Here is a 15,982-nt window from a genome sequence, read left to right on the forward strand (position 1 = left end):
CTCATGCCTGTGATCCCAACACTTTGGGAGGCCGAAGCAGGCAGATCACCTGAGGTCAGCAGTTTGAGACCAGCCTGCCCATCATGGCGAAACCCCGTCTCTACGAAAAATACAAAAATTAGCCTGGTGTGGTGGCATGCGCCTGTAGCCCCAACTACTCAGGAGGCTGATGCAAGAGAATCACTTGAACCCAGACGGTGGAGGTTGCCACGAGTCGAGATCATACCCCTGCACTCCAGCCTGGGTGACAGAGCCAGACTCTGTCTCAAAAAAATAAAAAATAAAAAAAGAGACTCAGGCATGAAAACCTAACTCAAAATATTTTTTAATATTGCCTGGCACACAGTCTACTTTCCCCAGACTGACTCAGCAACAGTTGTGAGCATCTCCTCAGAACTGGCTTTATAGACCCAAGAAGCAAAATATTTTATTTTAAGGGGATCCTATTAGTGAAATTTTACATCGTCTCCCTTTGGTCATTTTTGGATGACTTGAAATAAACAGTCTTGCCTGTGTTCCTAGGCAAATGTTACAATGTTGCTAGGCAAATGTCATAAATCGGAAGATAAGATTAGGAATATTTTTTACTACGTAGGAAGCGTTGAGTTAGAGTAGCAGTCCTTATGCACCTTTTTTGTACATGTAATGTGCAAATTATTATCCTTGGACACCAACTTTCAAAACTGCCTGCAGAAGTATGATGGCCGGGTGTGGTGGCTCACGCCTGTAATCCCAGCACTTTGGGAGGCCGTGGTGGGCGGATCACCTGAGTTCCGGAGTTCAAGATCAGCCTGGCCAACATGGTGAAACCCCGTCTCTACTAAAAATACAAAAAAAAAAAAAAAAAAATTAGCCAGGTGTGGTGGTGCAGGCCTGCAGTCCCAGCTACTCAGGAGGCTGAGGCAGGAGAATTGCTTGAACCTGGGAGGCAGAGGGTGCAGTGAGCCAAGATCGCCCCACTGCACTCCAGCCTGGGTGACAGAGTGAGACTGCATCTCAAAAAAAAAAAAAAAAAAAAAAAGTATTATGATAACTTTGGCTGACTTGACAACTTCAGTGTCTAGTTAGTGCAGGAACAGCAATAGAAAATGTATGAAATCCTTCCACTAAATCCAATAGGATATCCTGGACTGCATCCTGGAATTGAAAAAGGCAATAGTGGAAAGCCTGATGAAACCTAAATGAAGTTTAGAGTTTAGTTAACAGTATTGTACCAATGCTGATTACCTAGTTTTGACAAAATGATGCTGTGGTTATATAAAATGTTAACGTTAAGGAAAGCTGGGTGATGGATATACGGTAACTCTCTACACCTTGCAGCTGTTCTTATTACTAAATATTACATTATTCCACGTGGTGGACAGAATACTATTTTTTTTTTTGAGACGGAGTTTCACTCTTGTTGCCAAGGCTGGAGTGCAATGGCACAATCTCAGCTCACTGCAATCTCCGCCTTCCAGGTTCAAGCAATTCTCCTGCCTCAGCCTCCTGAGTAGCTGGGAATAAAGGCGCGGGCCACCACACTAATTAAAAATTAGCCCAGCTAATTTTTATATTTTTAGTAGAGACGGAGTTTCACCATGTTGGCCAGGCTGATCTTGAACTCCTGACCTCAGGTGATCCACCTGCCTCAGCCTCCCAAATTGCTAGGATTACAGGTTACATTAAAAACAGGAGGAAAAGAAGAATGGAGATGTAAAGTGGAGCCAAATATCCTTCAAGCCCTGGTAGGCCTCTGAGGTTTCTATAACTACAAGTTTGCAAGGTCTGGACTGCAAACAGACTTCATGTGTCTTTAGAGCTGGAGGGGGACTGACTTTCTTTGTAGAAGCTAAAGGGCCAGAAAGGACCCATACGTAACAGAAGGACCCTCTGCAAGCAGGACCAAGACAGTCCCCAGATTATTGTCTTGAGGCTGTTCCAAGAACAGCAGTCAGGCTTCCACTTCCCCAAGAAAGAAGAGCAGACTTTGGAGTCAGACAGATCTGGGTTGAATTCTGGTTCCACAATTTCTGAGCTAAACGATTTGGGGAAAGCTACTTAACATCTCTGAGCCTCAGTTTTCTCCTCATGAAGGTGCCGTGAGAACGAAATTAAGTAATGCATGTAGCGTGTCATTTTCAATGTTAGTTCATCTGCATAATCCAGATGGTGGACAGCTCGCATGTCTTAGTTGCCAGCACCTGGCCACTCCTCCAAGGAGGGATGAAGGTCAAACAGAACCTGTCCTGGGAAGGGCAGTCAGAATGGTGAGAGATCTGGAAATTACGTCCCATGTGGAAGGGCTGAAGGAACTGAGTATGAAGAACTAGACTAAGAGGAGACTTGTGATAAGTAGAACCATCCTCAGGGGGGCATGATTAGACTTATTTTCTGTTATGCCAATGAGCCAAATTAAGACCAAGTTTTCGAAGTTACAGAATGCAGATTTCAGCTCCATATAAGAACTTTCTGAAAACAATATCAGCAGCAATAATTGTCAATTCACATTACAGGTTGTTTTCTGTGAGCAAGGCACTGTTATCTTATTTAAGTCTCCAAACAACCCTATGAGAAAGGGTGCAGTAGAAAGTTATTTAATGACTCAGGAAACACTTCACCATAGGTGGTTCAGTGAAATTAAGCTTACTAGTAGTGAAATGGTCTATGTGGAAGAGAAATGAGATCCCAATCACTGCATGTGTTCAAGCAGAGGCTGGCTGAACAGGTAGTAAAATATAGTTACAACAGCGTAGGGAATGTTAGTGATTTGAGTTCTAGGGACATGAGAGAATTCCGACAGAGATGCACAGCCAGTGAGCTGCACAAATGACTGAGCAAGCTCCTGAACCGGCGTCCTCTAAGGCCTCCTGTGGTGCTATGGTAATGAATTCCTTGCAAGGCCAGCTGTTAGCAGCAAGACTCAGAAAGTGCTGCAGAGAGTTTGAATGCTCCAAAAGCAGTGACTCCAGCGTTCCTGGGTATTGCCTGCCTGATAAGGTAAGAGGCTACACAGTTCGTTCTCCAGTCCCTCCTGCATGCAGGAGAGCTTAGATGCACTCTACAGAGCCCCCATTCATTCTTCCTTTTCCTGAGCCCTTAGCCTAGCCTGGGGAAAGAGGTTGAGACAGCCTGATCACTATGGGTCCTGGTGGCCTTCTGGCCATCAGAAAAGATGTCAGAGGAGCAGTTCTGATGGCGGAACTTAGGGAGGGGGCACAGTGCAGCTGTCACTGTCTCCTTCCTGTCTGGGACAAATTAGGAAAAGTCACAAACTAATAATAGTTAACATGGGGGCTAGGTGCAGTGGCTCATGCCTGCAATTCCAATAGTTTTGGAGGCTGAGAAGGGAGGAACACTTGAGGTCAGGAGTTCCAGCTCAGCCTAAGCAACATAGTGAGACCCCCATCTCTACCAAAAAAATAGCTGGGCATAATGGTGCACACCTGTACTCCTAGCTACTTGGGAGTCTGGAGCAGGAGGATTGCTTGAGCCCAAGAGATCACAGCTGCAGTGAGCCATGATCATGCCACTGCACTCCAATCTGGGCAACTGAGCGAGACCCTGTCTCTAAAAAAAAAAACCAAACCAGGGCTAGGCGCGGTGGCTCACGCCCGTAATCCCAGCACTTTGGGAGACCGAGGCAGGCAGATCACAAGGTCAAGAGACCGAGACCATCCTGGCCAACATGGTGAAACCCCGTCTCTACTAAAAATACAAAAATTAGCTGGGCGTGGTGGCGTGCGCCTGTAGTCCCAGCTACTCAGGAGGCTGAGGCAGGAGAATCGCTTGAACCCGGGAAACAGAGATTGCTGTGAGCTGAGATAGTGCCATTGCACTCCAGATTGGACAACAAGAGTGAAACTCTGTCTCAAAAAAAAAAAAAAGAGGTGAGGTCTTTGGGGAGGTGATTGAGTGGAGTGAGGGCTCCTCCCTCCTCACAAGTGGGATCACTAGCCTTATAAGAGGGCTCGAGACCAGCCTGACCAACATGGTGAAACCCCATCTCTACTAAATACAAAAAATTAGCCAGGCATGGTGATGCATACCCGTAATCCCAGCTGCTTAGGAGGCTGAGGCAGGAGAATCACTTGAACCTGGGAGGTGGAGGTTGCAGTGAGCTGAGACTGCACCATTACACTCCAGCCTGGGCAACCAGAGTAAAAACTCCCTCTAAAAAAAAAAAAAAAAAAAGCAGGGGGCTGAGAGAACTACCTAGGCCTTTTTTCCCCTCTGCCCTTCCTCCATCTGAGGACATAGCAAGAAGGCTCTCACCAGACACCAAATATGCTGGTGCCTTGATCTTGGACTTCCCAGCTTCCATAACTGTGTGAAATAAATTTCTGCTTTTTTTTTTTTTTTTTTTGAGGCGGAGTTTTTTGGCCAGGCTGGTCTGGAACTCCTGACCTCGTGAACCGCCTGCCTCGGCATCCCAAAATGCTGGGATTACAGGCATGAGCCACTGTGCCCGGCCAATTTTTGCTCTTTGTAAATTACCCAGTCTGTGGTATTTTGTTATAGCAGCTCAAAAGGACTAAGACAAGGTACTTATTTATTGTCCCCCATTGTACAGCCGCAACAAGTTAAATACAATTCCCAACATTGCAAAGCTAGCCAGTGGAGGCTCACACACCAGCAGTCTAGCTGCACAGCCCACATTGTCACTCACTGGAAAAGGCTGTCCCAGAGCTCCTTTTGCCAACACTGCCAGTGTTGGAAGACTCACACTTGGCTTCCTCAGAGTTAGCTTGTGTTTCCAGCTAACCTGGACTGTAATATCTGACTGTAATACCTGGGTATATTGGTTTACTAGGGTGCCATACCAAAGTACCACAAACAGCGGACATTTATTGTCTCATAGGCCTGGAGGCCAGAAGTCCAAAATCAAGGCATTGTCAGAGTTGGTTCCTTCTGAGGGCTGCGAGGAAGAAACTGTTTCATGCTCTCCCCTACTTTCTGCTGGTCTACTGACAATTGTTGGCATTCCTTGGCTTGTAGAAGAACACCCTTATATCCACCTTCATCTTCACATGTTCCTGTGTGTGTGTGTGTGTGTGTGTGTGTGTGTGTGTGTGTGTGTTTACATAGAAATTTCCTCTTTATATAAGGACGCCAGTCATATTGGGTTAGGGCCCACCCTGGTGACTTCATTATAACCTAATTCTATCTACAATGTACCTATTTCCAAATAAAGCCTGTTAAATAAAATTTATAGGCGGCCATTGGCTTGGACTGAGCTCCTGCACTAGGCCCAACCAAAATGGAGTCATTCATGCTAAGGTTCCATGTCACCAAATCGAAACTAATTTGTTTATCTGACCATCTGAGAAATGAAGAGAGTGAGGGATAATAGCCAAATCCCCAAAGAAGCCAGTTTTAGCCGGCATGATAAGGAAGTCCCCTCTGCTTCAGCCTTAACAAGAAAGTAACTCTGAAACAACGAATCCACTTTTTGTTTTCTGTTTCCGCTTTCCTTAGCCTTTTTCTCTCCATTGGACCAAACTCCTCTGCTCAGCTCTTGGGAACACCCGTTTTATTTTATAGGATGAGGTGTTGCTTGATTCTAGAATTGTAAATAAAAGCAGTTAAGATATTTAAATTTGTTGTAATTTTGTTTTGTTTTTTTTTTTCTCGCTCTGTTGCCCAAGCTGGAGTGCAGTGGTGCGATCTGGGCTTACTGCAACCTCCACCTCCCAGGTTCAATCAGTTCTCATGCCTCAGCCTCCCGAGTAGCTGGGATTACAGGCATGAGCTACCACACCCAATCCTAATTTTGTCTTTTGAAAGATCAAATTCTGAGGTACTGGGGGTTAGGACTTGAACAAATGAATTTTGGAGGGACACAATTCAACCCATAACATGAGGTGCAAACACTACTCTAGGCAAGATTTGAAGAAATAGAACTGACCTCGGTGGCCAAGAACAGATTTATTGGTGTCTTTGAACCCAAATAGGTAAACATTATTTCCATTTACACTAGGTCGTATCTTATAGTCTCCCAGAAGCCAGTGGCACGAGCCTGGAAGATTTACAACTCAGGCCAGGCATGTTGGCTCACACCTATAATCCCAGCACTTTGGGAGGCCAGGGTGGGGGGATCACTTGAGCCCAGGAGTTCAAGACCAGCCTGGGCAATACAGCAAGATCCCGTCTCTAAAAACAAACAAACAAATAAAAACACAATACTTGTGACCTACTCTGCACTGCCCATGGTTTTGCAGAGGATGGGGGTCGGGATGTCTAGAGGAAAGAGTATTGAACGGCAATGACTCAAACTTCCAAGCCCCCTTCTAGGTCACCAGGTGACTTAGCTGTTTGAAAAGATCACTGAAATTGCCCTTTCAAGAGCTACTGAAGTGTCAGGGGAAGAGATTCGAGTAATTTGTTGATTTAGCATTATGGTAATTTCTCATTGTACTGTGTTTTTTTCTGTTTAGTTCCAAAACGTTTAGCAACTGTACCCTCCAAGGCACCGTGGGAGGTGGCAAGATAAAGACAGCACTGTCTACAAGGAGCTCACCATCCTGTGAAAGACACAGCAGGTAGCCAGCTACCTGTAGGGCAAGGTCACCCGGATAAGAAGTGTTGTACAGAGCTTGCAGAAACAAGGGCAAGAGAAGGGGAGGAAGGGAAGGCTTCCTAGAGGTGTGGTACTTCAATGGGGCCAGCTCATCACAGGTTATTTTGCCTCCTACAGGTGGCAATGAACCCCCAATAACACATAGCCCTCTTCTGTTAAAGACCACCAGAATACACAACTTCTTAAAAAAGAAAAGCTAAATGAGAGATTCACCAAGGATAGAGGCTTTTCCTTTCACATAATCATCAGAATGGAGCAGGGGAGGGAAAGGAAGACCTTTTACTTTTTGCAATATACAGATATTTCTGAATTATCATTTTTTGAGAGAACATTTAGTGTTCATTCCATAAATATTTAAGTATCGATTCTGAACCAGGCACTGCTATAGGTGCTGGGGATTCAGCCTGTAGTATTATTATAATAAAAATTATAATAGAAACACTGAGAATAGATGACAAATGATTAGGCTTTGAAACAGATTGCTTGAGTGTGCATGACTGTCATTGATATTGATTTATTTTCCTTCAGATTGTTTAAAGTCTATCTTGAACGTCAACAATTTTAAAAAAGGCACCATTAAAAAATATCCAAATGAGGGGTCAGGAAGGATTTTTATACTATCTGTATTTTAAAAAATCTTCTACAGAGAACACATCAAGCCCAGGCGGTGGTGGAAAGGTGATGGGGTTGAAGGACACACCTAAACATGTGGAATCCCAATGCCAGGCAGCCAGGGCCAAATCCATATCCCCCCAACATCGGGTACCCTGGAGGTTCCAATCCTGCCCACCCACCACCTGTCAATCTACCCTTTCTCCCAGGCCCCTTTCCTCCTCCCTCAGGAGCTCCCCAGGGCAATGCAGCTTTCCCCCCAGGTGGACCCCCTCATCCTGTGCCACAGCCAGGGTGTCCAACCTTTGGGTCCCTACCCTCTTCCATACCCACCGCCTGCCCCTGGAATGCCTCCTGTGAATCCCTTGGCCCCTGGCTTGGTTGGACCAGGAGTGATAGTGGACAAGAAGATGTAGAAGAAAATGAAGAAAGCTCATAAAAAGATGCACAAGCACCACAAGCATGGCAAGCATTCCTCCTCCTCCTCTTCCTCCTCCTCTTCCAGCAGTGACCCTGACTGAATACAGGCCCTGGACCCTTCCCTCAAGTCTCACCAGTTCTGCTCTCCCATCAAGCATCGGATGCCATGTTGTACTGGGGGAAAGTAGCCTTTGCGCTCCCCCCACCACCACCCCCCAAGCCTCACCCTGCTGTTGAGCCCTGAGTGTCGAGAGAAAATGGGAAGAGGATTGCCATGGCATGGCCATCTTCTTGCTGCTTGGATAGATCACATAGCTAATGAGTTTAGCAGAGGAGCCAATTTTTGAAGATGATGAACTAAATGTTGAAGACAAGTTACAATAAATATTCTACAGTATGAATATATTAATGTATTACTTGCGGAATAAAATTAAAATTTAGGAAAGATGTGTTGGTAAGTTAAGTTTTAGAGAGCTGATTATGCTGCTGTTGTTTCTTTTTTTAATTGCGAAACATACCATAAATGAAAAGACATATATAACAGATGCACAATTTAAATTTTTTAAAAAAATTTCAGTAGTTTTGGGGGTTCAGATGGTTTAGGGATACATGGATAAGTTCTTTAGTGGTGATTTCTGGGATTTTAGTGCACCCATCACCCGAATGTACACTGTGCCCAATATATAGTTTTTTATTCCTCACCCCCTCCTAACCTTCCCCACCAAGTCCCCAAAGTCCATTATATCATTCTTATGCCTTTACATCCTCCTAGCTTAGCTCCCACTTAAAAGTGAGAACGTACAATATTTGTTTTTCCATTCCTGAGTTACTTCACTTAGAAAAACAGCCTCCACCTCCATCCACGTTGCTGCAAAAGACATTATTTCATTCCTTTTTATGGCTGAGTAGTATTCCATGGTGTATATATACCAAGTTTTCTTTATGTACTCATTGGTTGATGGGCACGTAAGTTGGTTCCATATCTTTGCAATTGTGAATTGTGCTGCTATAAACGTGGGTGTGCATGTCAGACACACAGTTTAAAGGACAATACCCTCTAACATTCTGAGGCTAAAAACAATTACCCAACTAAGAAATAAAATAGGAACAATATCCTAGAAGCCCCCTCTGTGCTGATCCTGGGATCTTCTCTCTCTCCCCAGAGATAACCACCATCTTGACTTCTCTAATAACTCTCTAGATTTTTAGAAATTACTTTGCTACCTTTCTGTGTATCTCTAAATAATGTATTATTTAGCTTTGTCTGTTTTTGAACTATATAAAAACAGAATCATTCAGTATGTATTATTCTATGACTTCCTTTTTTCCTCTCAAAATTCTTTTTGAGATTCACCCATGTGGATGCATGCATGCATCTAATAATTCAGTTTTTAAATTAATTTATGTTTTATTCACTTGCTTTGGTAAGCTGATGAATATTAAGGGTATATCTAACATTTGTATGTATTTATTTGTGTAACCACCACTGACATCAAGATAGAGAACATTTTTAGCACCCTAGAAAGCTCGCTTGTTCTTCTTTCCAATTACTATCCCACAGAAGTAACCACCATTCATACCTAAGCAACAAACATTAGTTTTGAGTTCTTTCATTTTTCACTGCTGCATAGTATTCCAGTATATGCATATTTTATACATACATACATACATACATATATATATATGTGTATATATATTTTTTCTAAGCCAGAGTCTTGCTCTGTCACTCAGGCTGGAGTGCAGTGGCACAATCATGGCTCACTGTAGCCTTGAACTCCTGGGCTCAAGTGATCTCCCACCTCAGCCTTCTGAGTAGCTAGGACTCCAGGCACATACCACCATTCCTGGCTATATTTTGTAAATTTGGTCATAAAGTGATTGCTGATTGGCTCTTGGATCTCTGGATGAGGTTAGCTAAGCAAGCTTACCTCCATTATTTGATTAACCTAAAATGACATGAGTCTACAGTTTACACAATGGTATTTTTTGAAACTCACTTAAAACATCATAACAGAGATTTATTACACCAGTTTATTTAATCCTTCCTACTTTAGAAGGACTTTTTTGGGGATGTTGTTTTTTGGGGGCTAACACAAACAGTGCTTCCAAGAATATTCTTCCACCTGTCTCCAGGTATACAGGTACACTATTTTCACTGGGATCCACACTCTAGGAAGGAATGGCTGGATCACAGTGTGTTTTTGTTTTTGTTTTTGAGACGGAGTCTCACTCTGTCATCCAGGCTGGAGTGCAATGGCACTGTCTCAGCTCACTGCAACCTCTGCCTCCCTGGTTCAAGCGATTCTCCTGCCTCAACCTCCTGAGTAGCTGGGATTACAGGCACCTGCCACCACATCTGGCTAATTTTTGTATTTTTTGTATTTTCAGTAGAGATGGGGTTTCAACATGTGGGCCAGGCTGGTCTCGAACTCCTGACCTCAATTGATTCACCCACTGAGCCTCCCAAAGTGCTGGAATTACAGGCATAAGCCACTGCGCCCAGCTGTGCATGTTTAACTTTACCAGATAATGCTGACAAAGCAGTTGTACCAATTTGCACTCCCACCAGCAGTACACGAGAACTGCCTCTGCTCTTCATCCTCCCAACCTTTGATATTTAATCTTAACCATTCTGGTGGTTTCTCATTAGGGTTCTAATTTGCATTTTTCTGATGAAACCTGTGTCTTCATATTTATGCACCTGTCTTCTTTCCTCTCCTATGTGAAATACACTATTTATTTAACTGTCTTCCTCATGCCCCCTCCATCTGAAATGATTTCTAGTCATCCAATTTAGGGTCAGAAAAGACTATGCTGTGTGGCTCTCTAAATGACAAGAAAATAAAATCTCCAGAGTTTAAAATCAATAAAGCCTAGGGGCATTAATAGATGGGAACTATGAGATTCCAATCCTCATCGGGTTCCCAAGTAATTGAAGGACTGGAACAGTTTGTCAGCAAAGGGGCCAAGTTTGGTGGGCAGACTTCTAAGATAGGCCCCTAGATTCCTGGACCTTGAAGTACAGGCACTTTCTCCCAAACACCAATCAAATACTCATCTAGGCTGGGCGCAGTGGCTTATGCCTGTAATCCCAGCGCTTTGGAAGGCTGAAGCAGGTGGATCACCTGAGTTCGGGAGTTCGAGACCAGCCTGGCAAACATGGTGAAACCCCGTCTTTGCAAAAAATACAAAAATTAGCAGGGCTTGTGGGGGCACGCCTGTAGTCCCAGCTACTCGGGAGGCTTAGGCAAGAGAATCTCTTGAACCGGGAGGCAGCGGTTGCAGTGAGCTGAGATCTTGCAACTGTACTCCAGCCTCAGTGACAGAGCAAGACTCTGTCTCAAATACATAATTAAATAAAATAAAAAATAAAAATACAAAAGTTAGTCAGGCATGGTGGCACGTGCCTGTAGTCCCAGCTACTTGGGAGGCTGAGGCAGGAGAATCACTTGAACCTGGGAGGCGGAAGTTGCAGTGAACTGAGATTGTGCCACTGCACTCAAGCCTGGGCGATAGGCTGGACAGACTCCGTCTCAAACAAACAAACAAACAAAAAATGAAGAAGAAGAAGAAGGAGGAGGAAGAGGAAAAAGAAGAGGAAGCAGCAGAAGCAGAAGGAAAATACTCACCTGGTTGCTGCTGTGAAGCGATTTTGCAGATACCGTATAATTAAGGTCCCAAATTAGTTGACCTTGGGAGGTTATCCAGTCATGCCTGATTTAATCACTCTGCCCTTTAAAAGCAGAGAATTTTCTAGCTGATCCCAGAAGATTAGAAGGCAGAAAAACATGCTCCAGATGAGTTGGAAGAAAGGGAACATCGATGTGGGGAGCTGACCTTGGGGGACACGTGCTAAGGAACTGCGAGCAGCTTCTGGGAGCTAAGAGCAGGGCCTGGCTGACTAGGAGGAAAACAGGACTACAAGGAAATGAATTCTGCTGACAACCAGTGAGCTTGGAGGACCCCTGAGCCCAGATGAGAACTGCGGACCTGGCCTGCATCCTGATTTTAGCCTGGTGAAACCCTGAGCAGAGAATCCAACTAGACCATACCAGGACATCTGACCCCTAAAACTGGGAGGTAATAGATTTGGGTTGCTTTAAGCCCCTACATTTGTGGCAATTTGTTATGCAGCTATAGAAAACCAATGTACCAAGGAATTCCGGAACTACACCTGCTGAATTATCAAGTCAGGAATAAGACCCTTGTGTAAAGTATAGACCTAGGGGAATCTTTGACATTGCTGTCAATGTGTATGGTGCCTTCTGAAATTGGGCAGCGCACGCTTAGCCCCACTGTACACAGCACCCTTGCAGGAAACTTGGCTCATGCCCTGTTACAGCATCTGGGCTACCGCTTTTAACCTTTTTAGCCCTTAGTAAAAATGAGAGGATTGGTCTGAACGTACCCTAAGGTCCAGACCAGCTCAACGTTTGAGCATTTGGTATATTTTGTGAATTGTCTACCACATGCCGGCCCTTCACAGTTCATCTATAGTTGTTACTTTCTCAATTTCACCCTCTCCCTTCACTTGAAAAATCTGAAATTTCTTTACATCCTCAATTTAAACTTACCGATATTCAACTCTCTGCCCAAATGCCTTCTGCTCTTTTTCTTCAAACCTTCCATGCTGTCAGTTCATAAGAACAAGTTTGCCCATTGTCTTCTGTTTTCTGTTATTAGAACTGAGTATCTGAAACTGGGTAGTTTATAAATCAAATTTATTTCTTAGAATTACGGAGGCTAAGAAGTCCCAGGTAGAGGGGCTGCATCTGGTGAGAGCCCTCTTGCTGGTAAGCACTCTGCAGAGTCCCAAGGCGGTGCAGGACATCACATGGCCAAGTGTGCTAGCTCGAATTTTTTCCTATTTTGTCACCCAGGCTGGACTAGAGTGCCACGATCACAGGTCACGGTAGCCTCAAACTTCTAGGCTCAAGCGATCCTCCCACTTCAGTCTCCTGAGTAGCTGGGTTTACAGGAGGGTCCCACTACACCTAGATTATTTATTTATTTATTTATTTATTTATTTATTGAGACGGAGTTTCGCTCTTATTGCCCAGACTGGAGTGCAATGGCATGATCTCGGCTCACTGCAACCTCCGCCTCCCTGGTTCAAGCAGTTCTCCTGCCTCAGCCTCTCTAGCAGGTGGGATTATAGGCATGCATCACCATGCCCGGCTAGTTTTGTATTTTTAGCAGAGACAGGTTTTTCCATGTTGGTCAGGCTGGTCTTGAACTCCCGACCTCAGGTGATCCGCCTGCCTTGGCCTCCCAAAGTGCTGGGATTACAGGCGTGAGCCACCGTGCCTGTAGATAATTTATTCTTAATTTTTTGTAGAGACACTGTTTTTTTTTTTTTTTTTTTTTTTTTTTTTTTTTTTTATGAGAAGGAGTCTTACTCTGTCGCCAGGCTGGAATGCAGTCACGTAATCTCGGCTCACTGCAACCTCCAGCTCCCCAGTTCAAGCAATTCTTCTGCCTCAGCCTCCTGAGTAGCTGGGACTATAGGCACATGCCACCCTACCCAGCTAATTTTTTTGTATTTTTAGTAGAGATGGGGTTTCACTGTGTTGGCCAGGATGGTCTCGATTTCCTGACCTTGTGATCCGTCCGCCTCAGCCTCCCAAAGTGCTAGGATTACAGGCATGACCCACTGCGCCCTGCTGAGACAGGGTCTTTTAATTTTTATTTATTTTATTATTCTGAGACAGGGTTTCCTTCTATTGCCCAGGCTGAAGTGCAGTGGCGTAATCATAGCTCACTGCAGCCTCAAATTCCCAGGTTCCAGTGATCCCCTTGCCTCAGCCTTCCAAGTAGCTGGGACCACAGGCATGCACCATTATGCCAGGCTAATTGTTTCATTTTTATGTTTTGTAGAGATGAGGGTCTCACTATGTTGCCCAGGCTGGTTTCAAACTCCTGGCCTCAAGCAATCCTCCTTCCTTGGCCTCCCAAAGGGCTTTAATTATAGGCATGAACCACGGTGCCCAGCCTTTTCCTCTTTTTTCTTTTTTTGAGACGGTGTCTCACTCTGTCACCTAGGCTGGAGTGCAGTGGTGCAATCTAGGTTCACTGCAACCTCTGCCTCCCGGGTTCAAGCAATTCTCCTGCCTCAGCCTCCCGAGTAGCTGGGAGTACAGGTGCATGCCACCACACCTAATTTTTTTTTTGTATTTTAGTAGAGACGGGGTTTCACCGTGCTGCCCAGGCTGGTCTTGAACTCCTGAGCTCAGACAATCCGCCTGCCTCGGCCTCCCAAAGTGCTGAGATTACAGGCATGAGCCACCGTGCCCGGCACCTTTTCCTCCTCTTATAAAAGCTTCCAGTTCCACTCCTATGATAACCCGTTAAATCTATTAACCCACTAATCCATTAATCCATGAGTGAATTAATCCATTCATGAGGGCAGGGCCCTCATGACCCAATTACCTTTTAAAGGCCCTACCTCTCACTACTGCCACATTGGGGATTAAATTTCAACATGAGTTTTGGAGCGGACATTCAAACCAAAGAACCCATAGTCTTTGCTTCTTTATTAAGGAGCTGTCGCCATGTCAATAAATTTAGCTTTGAGGTTAGAACAAGCAAGTAGCTCCCTGTGGAGGAAACCATAAGAAAACTTCCATTTCCTCTTTGATTACGACTGAACTAGACTTAAGATCAGTCTCAGGGCCAGGCGCAGTGGTTCATGCCTGTAGTCCCAGCTACTCGGGAGGCTGAGACAAGAGGATCACTTCAGCCCAGGAGTTTGAGCCTGCAGTGAGCTATGATCACGCCACTGCACTACAGCCTGGGCAACAGAGTGAGACTCTGTCTCTAAAAAATAATAACAAATGAAAAGATCAGCGGTTGGAGTTTCTTTTTAATCCAGCCATTCTGTCAACATGTCAGTTCTGAATGGTCACTTTAAGGAAGTGCTGAGTCACCTATGTTTCCTAAGAAGGCAGCCTAGTAATGGAAAAAAAAAAAAAAGTGATGAAACCCAAGTTTTAGCCTCAAGTAATTACCTGAGAAAATGAGTCTAACTCATAACATGAGACGGGAAATGCAGTTAAAATTCATAAAGCAAAAATAAGTTGTTGAAAAGTAGGTAAATTAAAAAGTCAAGATACAAGGTTAGCAAAATTAACTTTATTATTTATTTGAAACAGGGTCTTGCTCTGTTGTCCTGGCTGGAGTACAGTGGTGTGATCTTGGCTCACTGCAACTTCCGCCTCCTGGACTTAAGCGATCCTCTCACCTCAGCCTCCAGAAACTTTAAAACAAGTTCACACATACTTATTAATCTAAACTCACCCTCTCCATTTCTGCCTAATTATTCCCAATAAGGTATTACTAACAATTAAGATATTAGTAGCTGTGGCAGCCGGGCCCAGTGCTTATGCCTGTGATCCCAGCACTTTGGGAGGCCAAGGCAGGCAGATCACTGGAGGTTGGGAGTTTGAGACCAGCCTGACCAACGTGGTGAAACCCCGTCTCTACTAAAGTACAAAATTAGCCGGGTGTGGTAGCACGCACCTGTAATCCCAGCTACTTGGGAGGCTGAGGCAGAATCGCTTGAACCTGGGAGGAGGAGGTTGTGGTGAGCAGAGATTGCACCATTGTACTGCAGCCTGGGCAACAAGGGCGAAACTCCATCTTCCAAAAAAAATATATATATATACACACACACTATATATATATACACACACACTATATATATATATACACTATATATATATACACTATATATATATATACACACTATATATATATATACACACTATATATATATATATACACAATATATATATGTAGCTGTGATGGCTCCTTAGACAGCATGAAAGTATGACCTTGAAATCTTAGACTTGTCATTTACATATTTAAACTCCATTATTCTTTTTTTCTTTTTTTTAAGACAGGGTCTTGCTCTGTTGTCCAAGCTAGAGTGCAGTGGCTTGCTCACAGCTCACTGTAGCCTTTGACCTCCTAGGTTCAAGCAATCCTCCCACCTCAGCCTCCAGAGTAGCTGGGACCACAGGTGCACATCACCATATGCCTAGCTAAATTTTTTAATTTTTGGTGGAGGCGAGGTCTCCCTATGTTGCCCAGGCTGGGATCCTGTTTTTCTTTTTCTTTTCTTTTGAGACAGTCTTGCTCTGTCACCTAGGCTGGAGTGCAGTGGTACGATTTCAGCTCACTGCAACCTCTGCCTCCTGGTTTCAAACGATTCTCATGCCTCAGCCTCTGGAGTAGCTGGGATTACAGGTGTGTACCACTATGCCTGACTAATTTTTGTATTTTTAGTAGAGACAGGGTTTCACCATGTTGGCCAGGCTGGTCTTGAACTCCCGGCCTCAAGTGATCCTCCCACCTCGGCCTCCCAAAGTGCTGGGATTATAGGCTTGAGTC

The 15,982-nt window shown here is 44.4% G+C and overlaps 1 pseudogene; it reads left to right on the forward strand.

The window, feature by feature from the left end:
- The first annotated feature begins 6,955 nt into the window (after positions 1–6,955).
- LOC107969403 (proline-rich protein 13-like) lies at positions 6,956–7,889 on the forward strand (annotated as a pseudogene).
- The last annotated feature ends 8,093 nt before the right edge of the window (positions 7,890–15,982 follow it).

Source organism: Pan troglodytes, chromosome 17, assembly GCF_028858775.2.
Source record: "Pan troglodytes isolate AG18354 chromosome 17, NHGRI_mPanTro3-v2.0_pri, whole genome shotgun sequence".
Classification (NCBI taxonomy): domain Eukaryota; kingdom Metazoa; phylum Chordata; class Mammalia; order Primates; family Hominidae; genus Pan; species Pan troglodytes.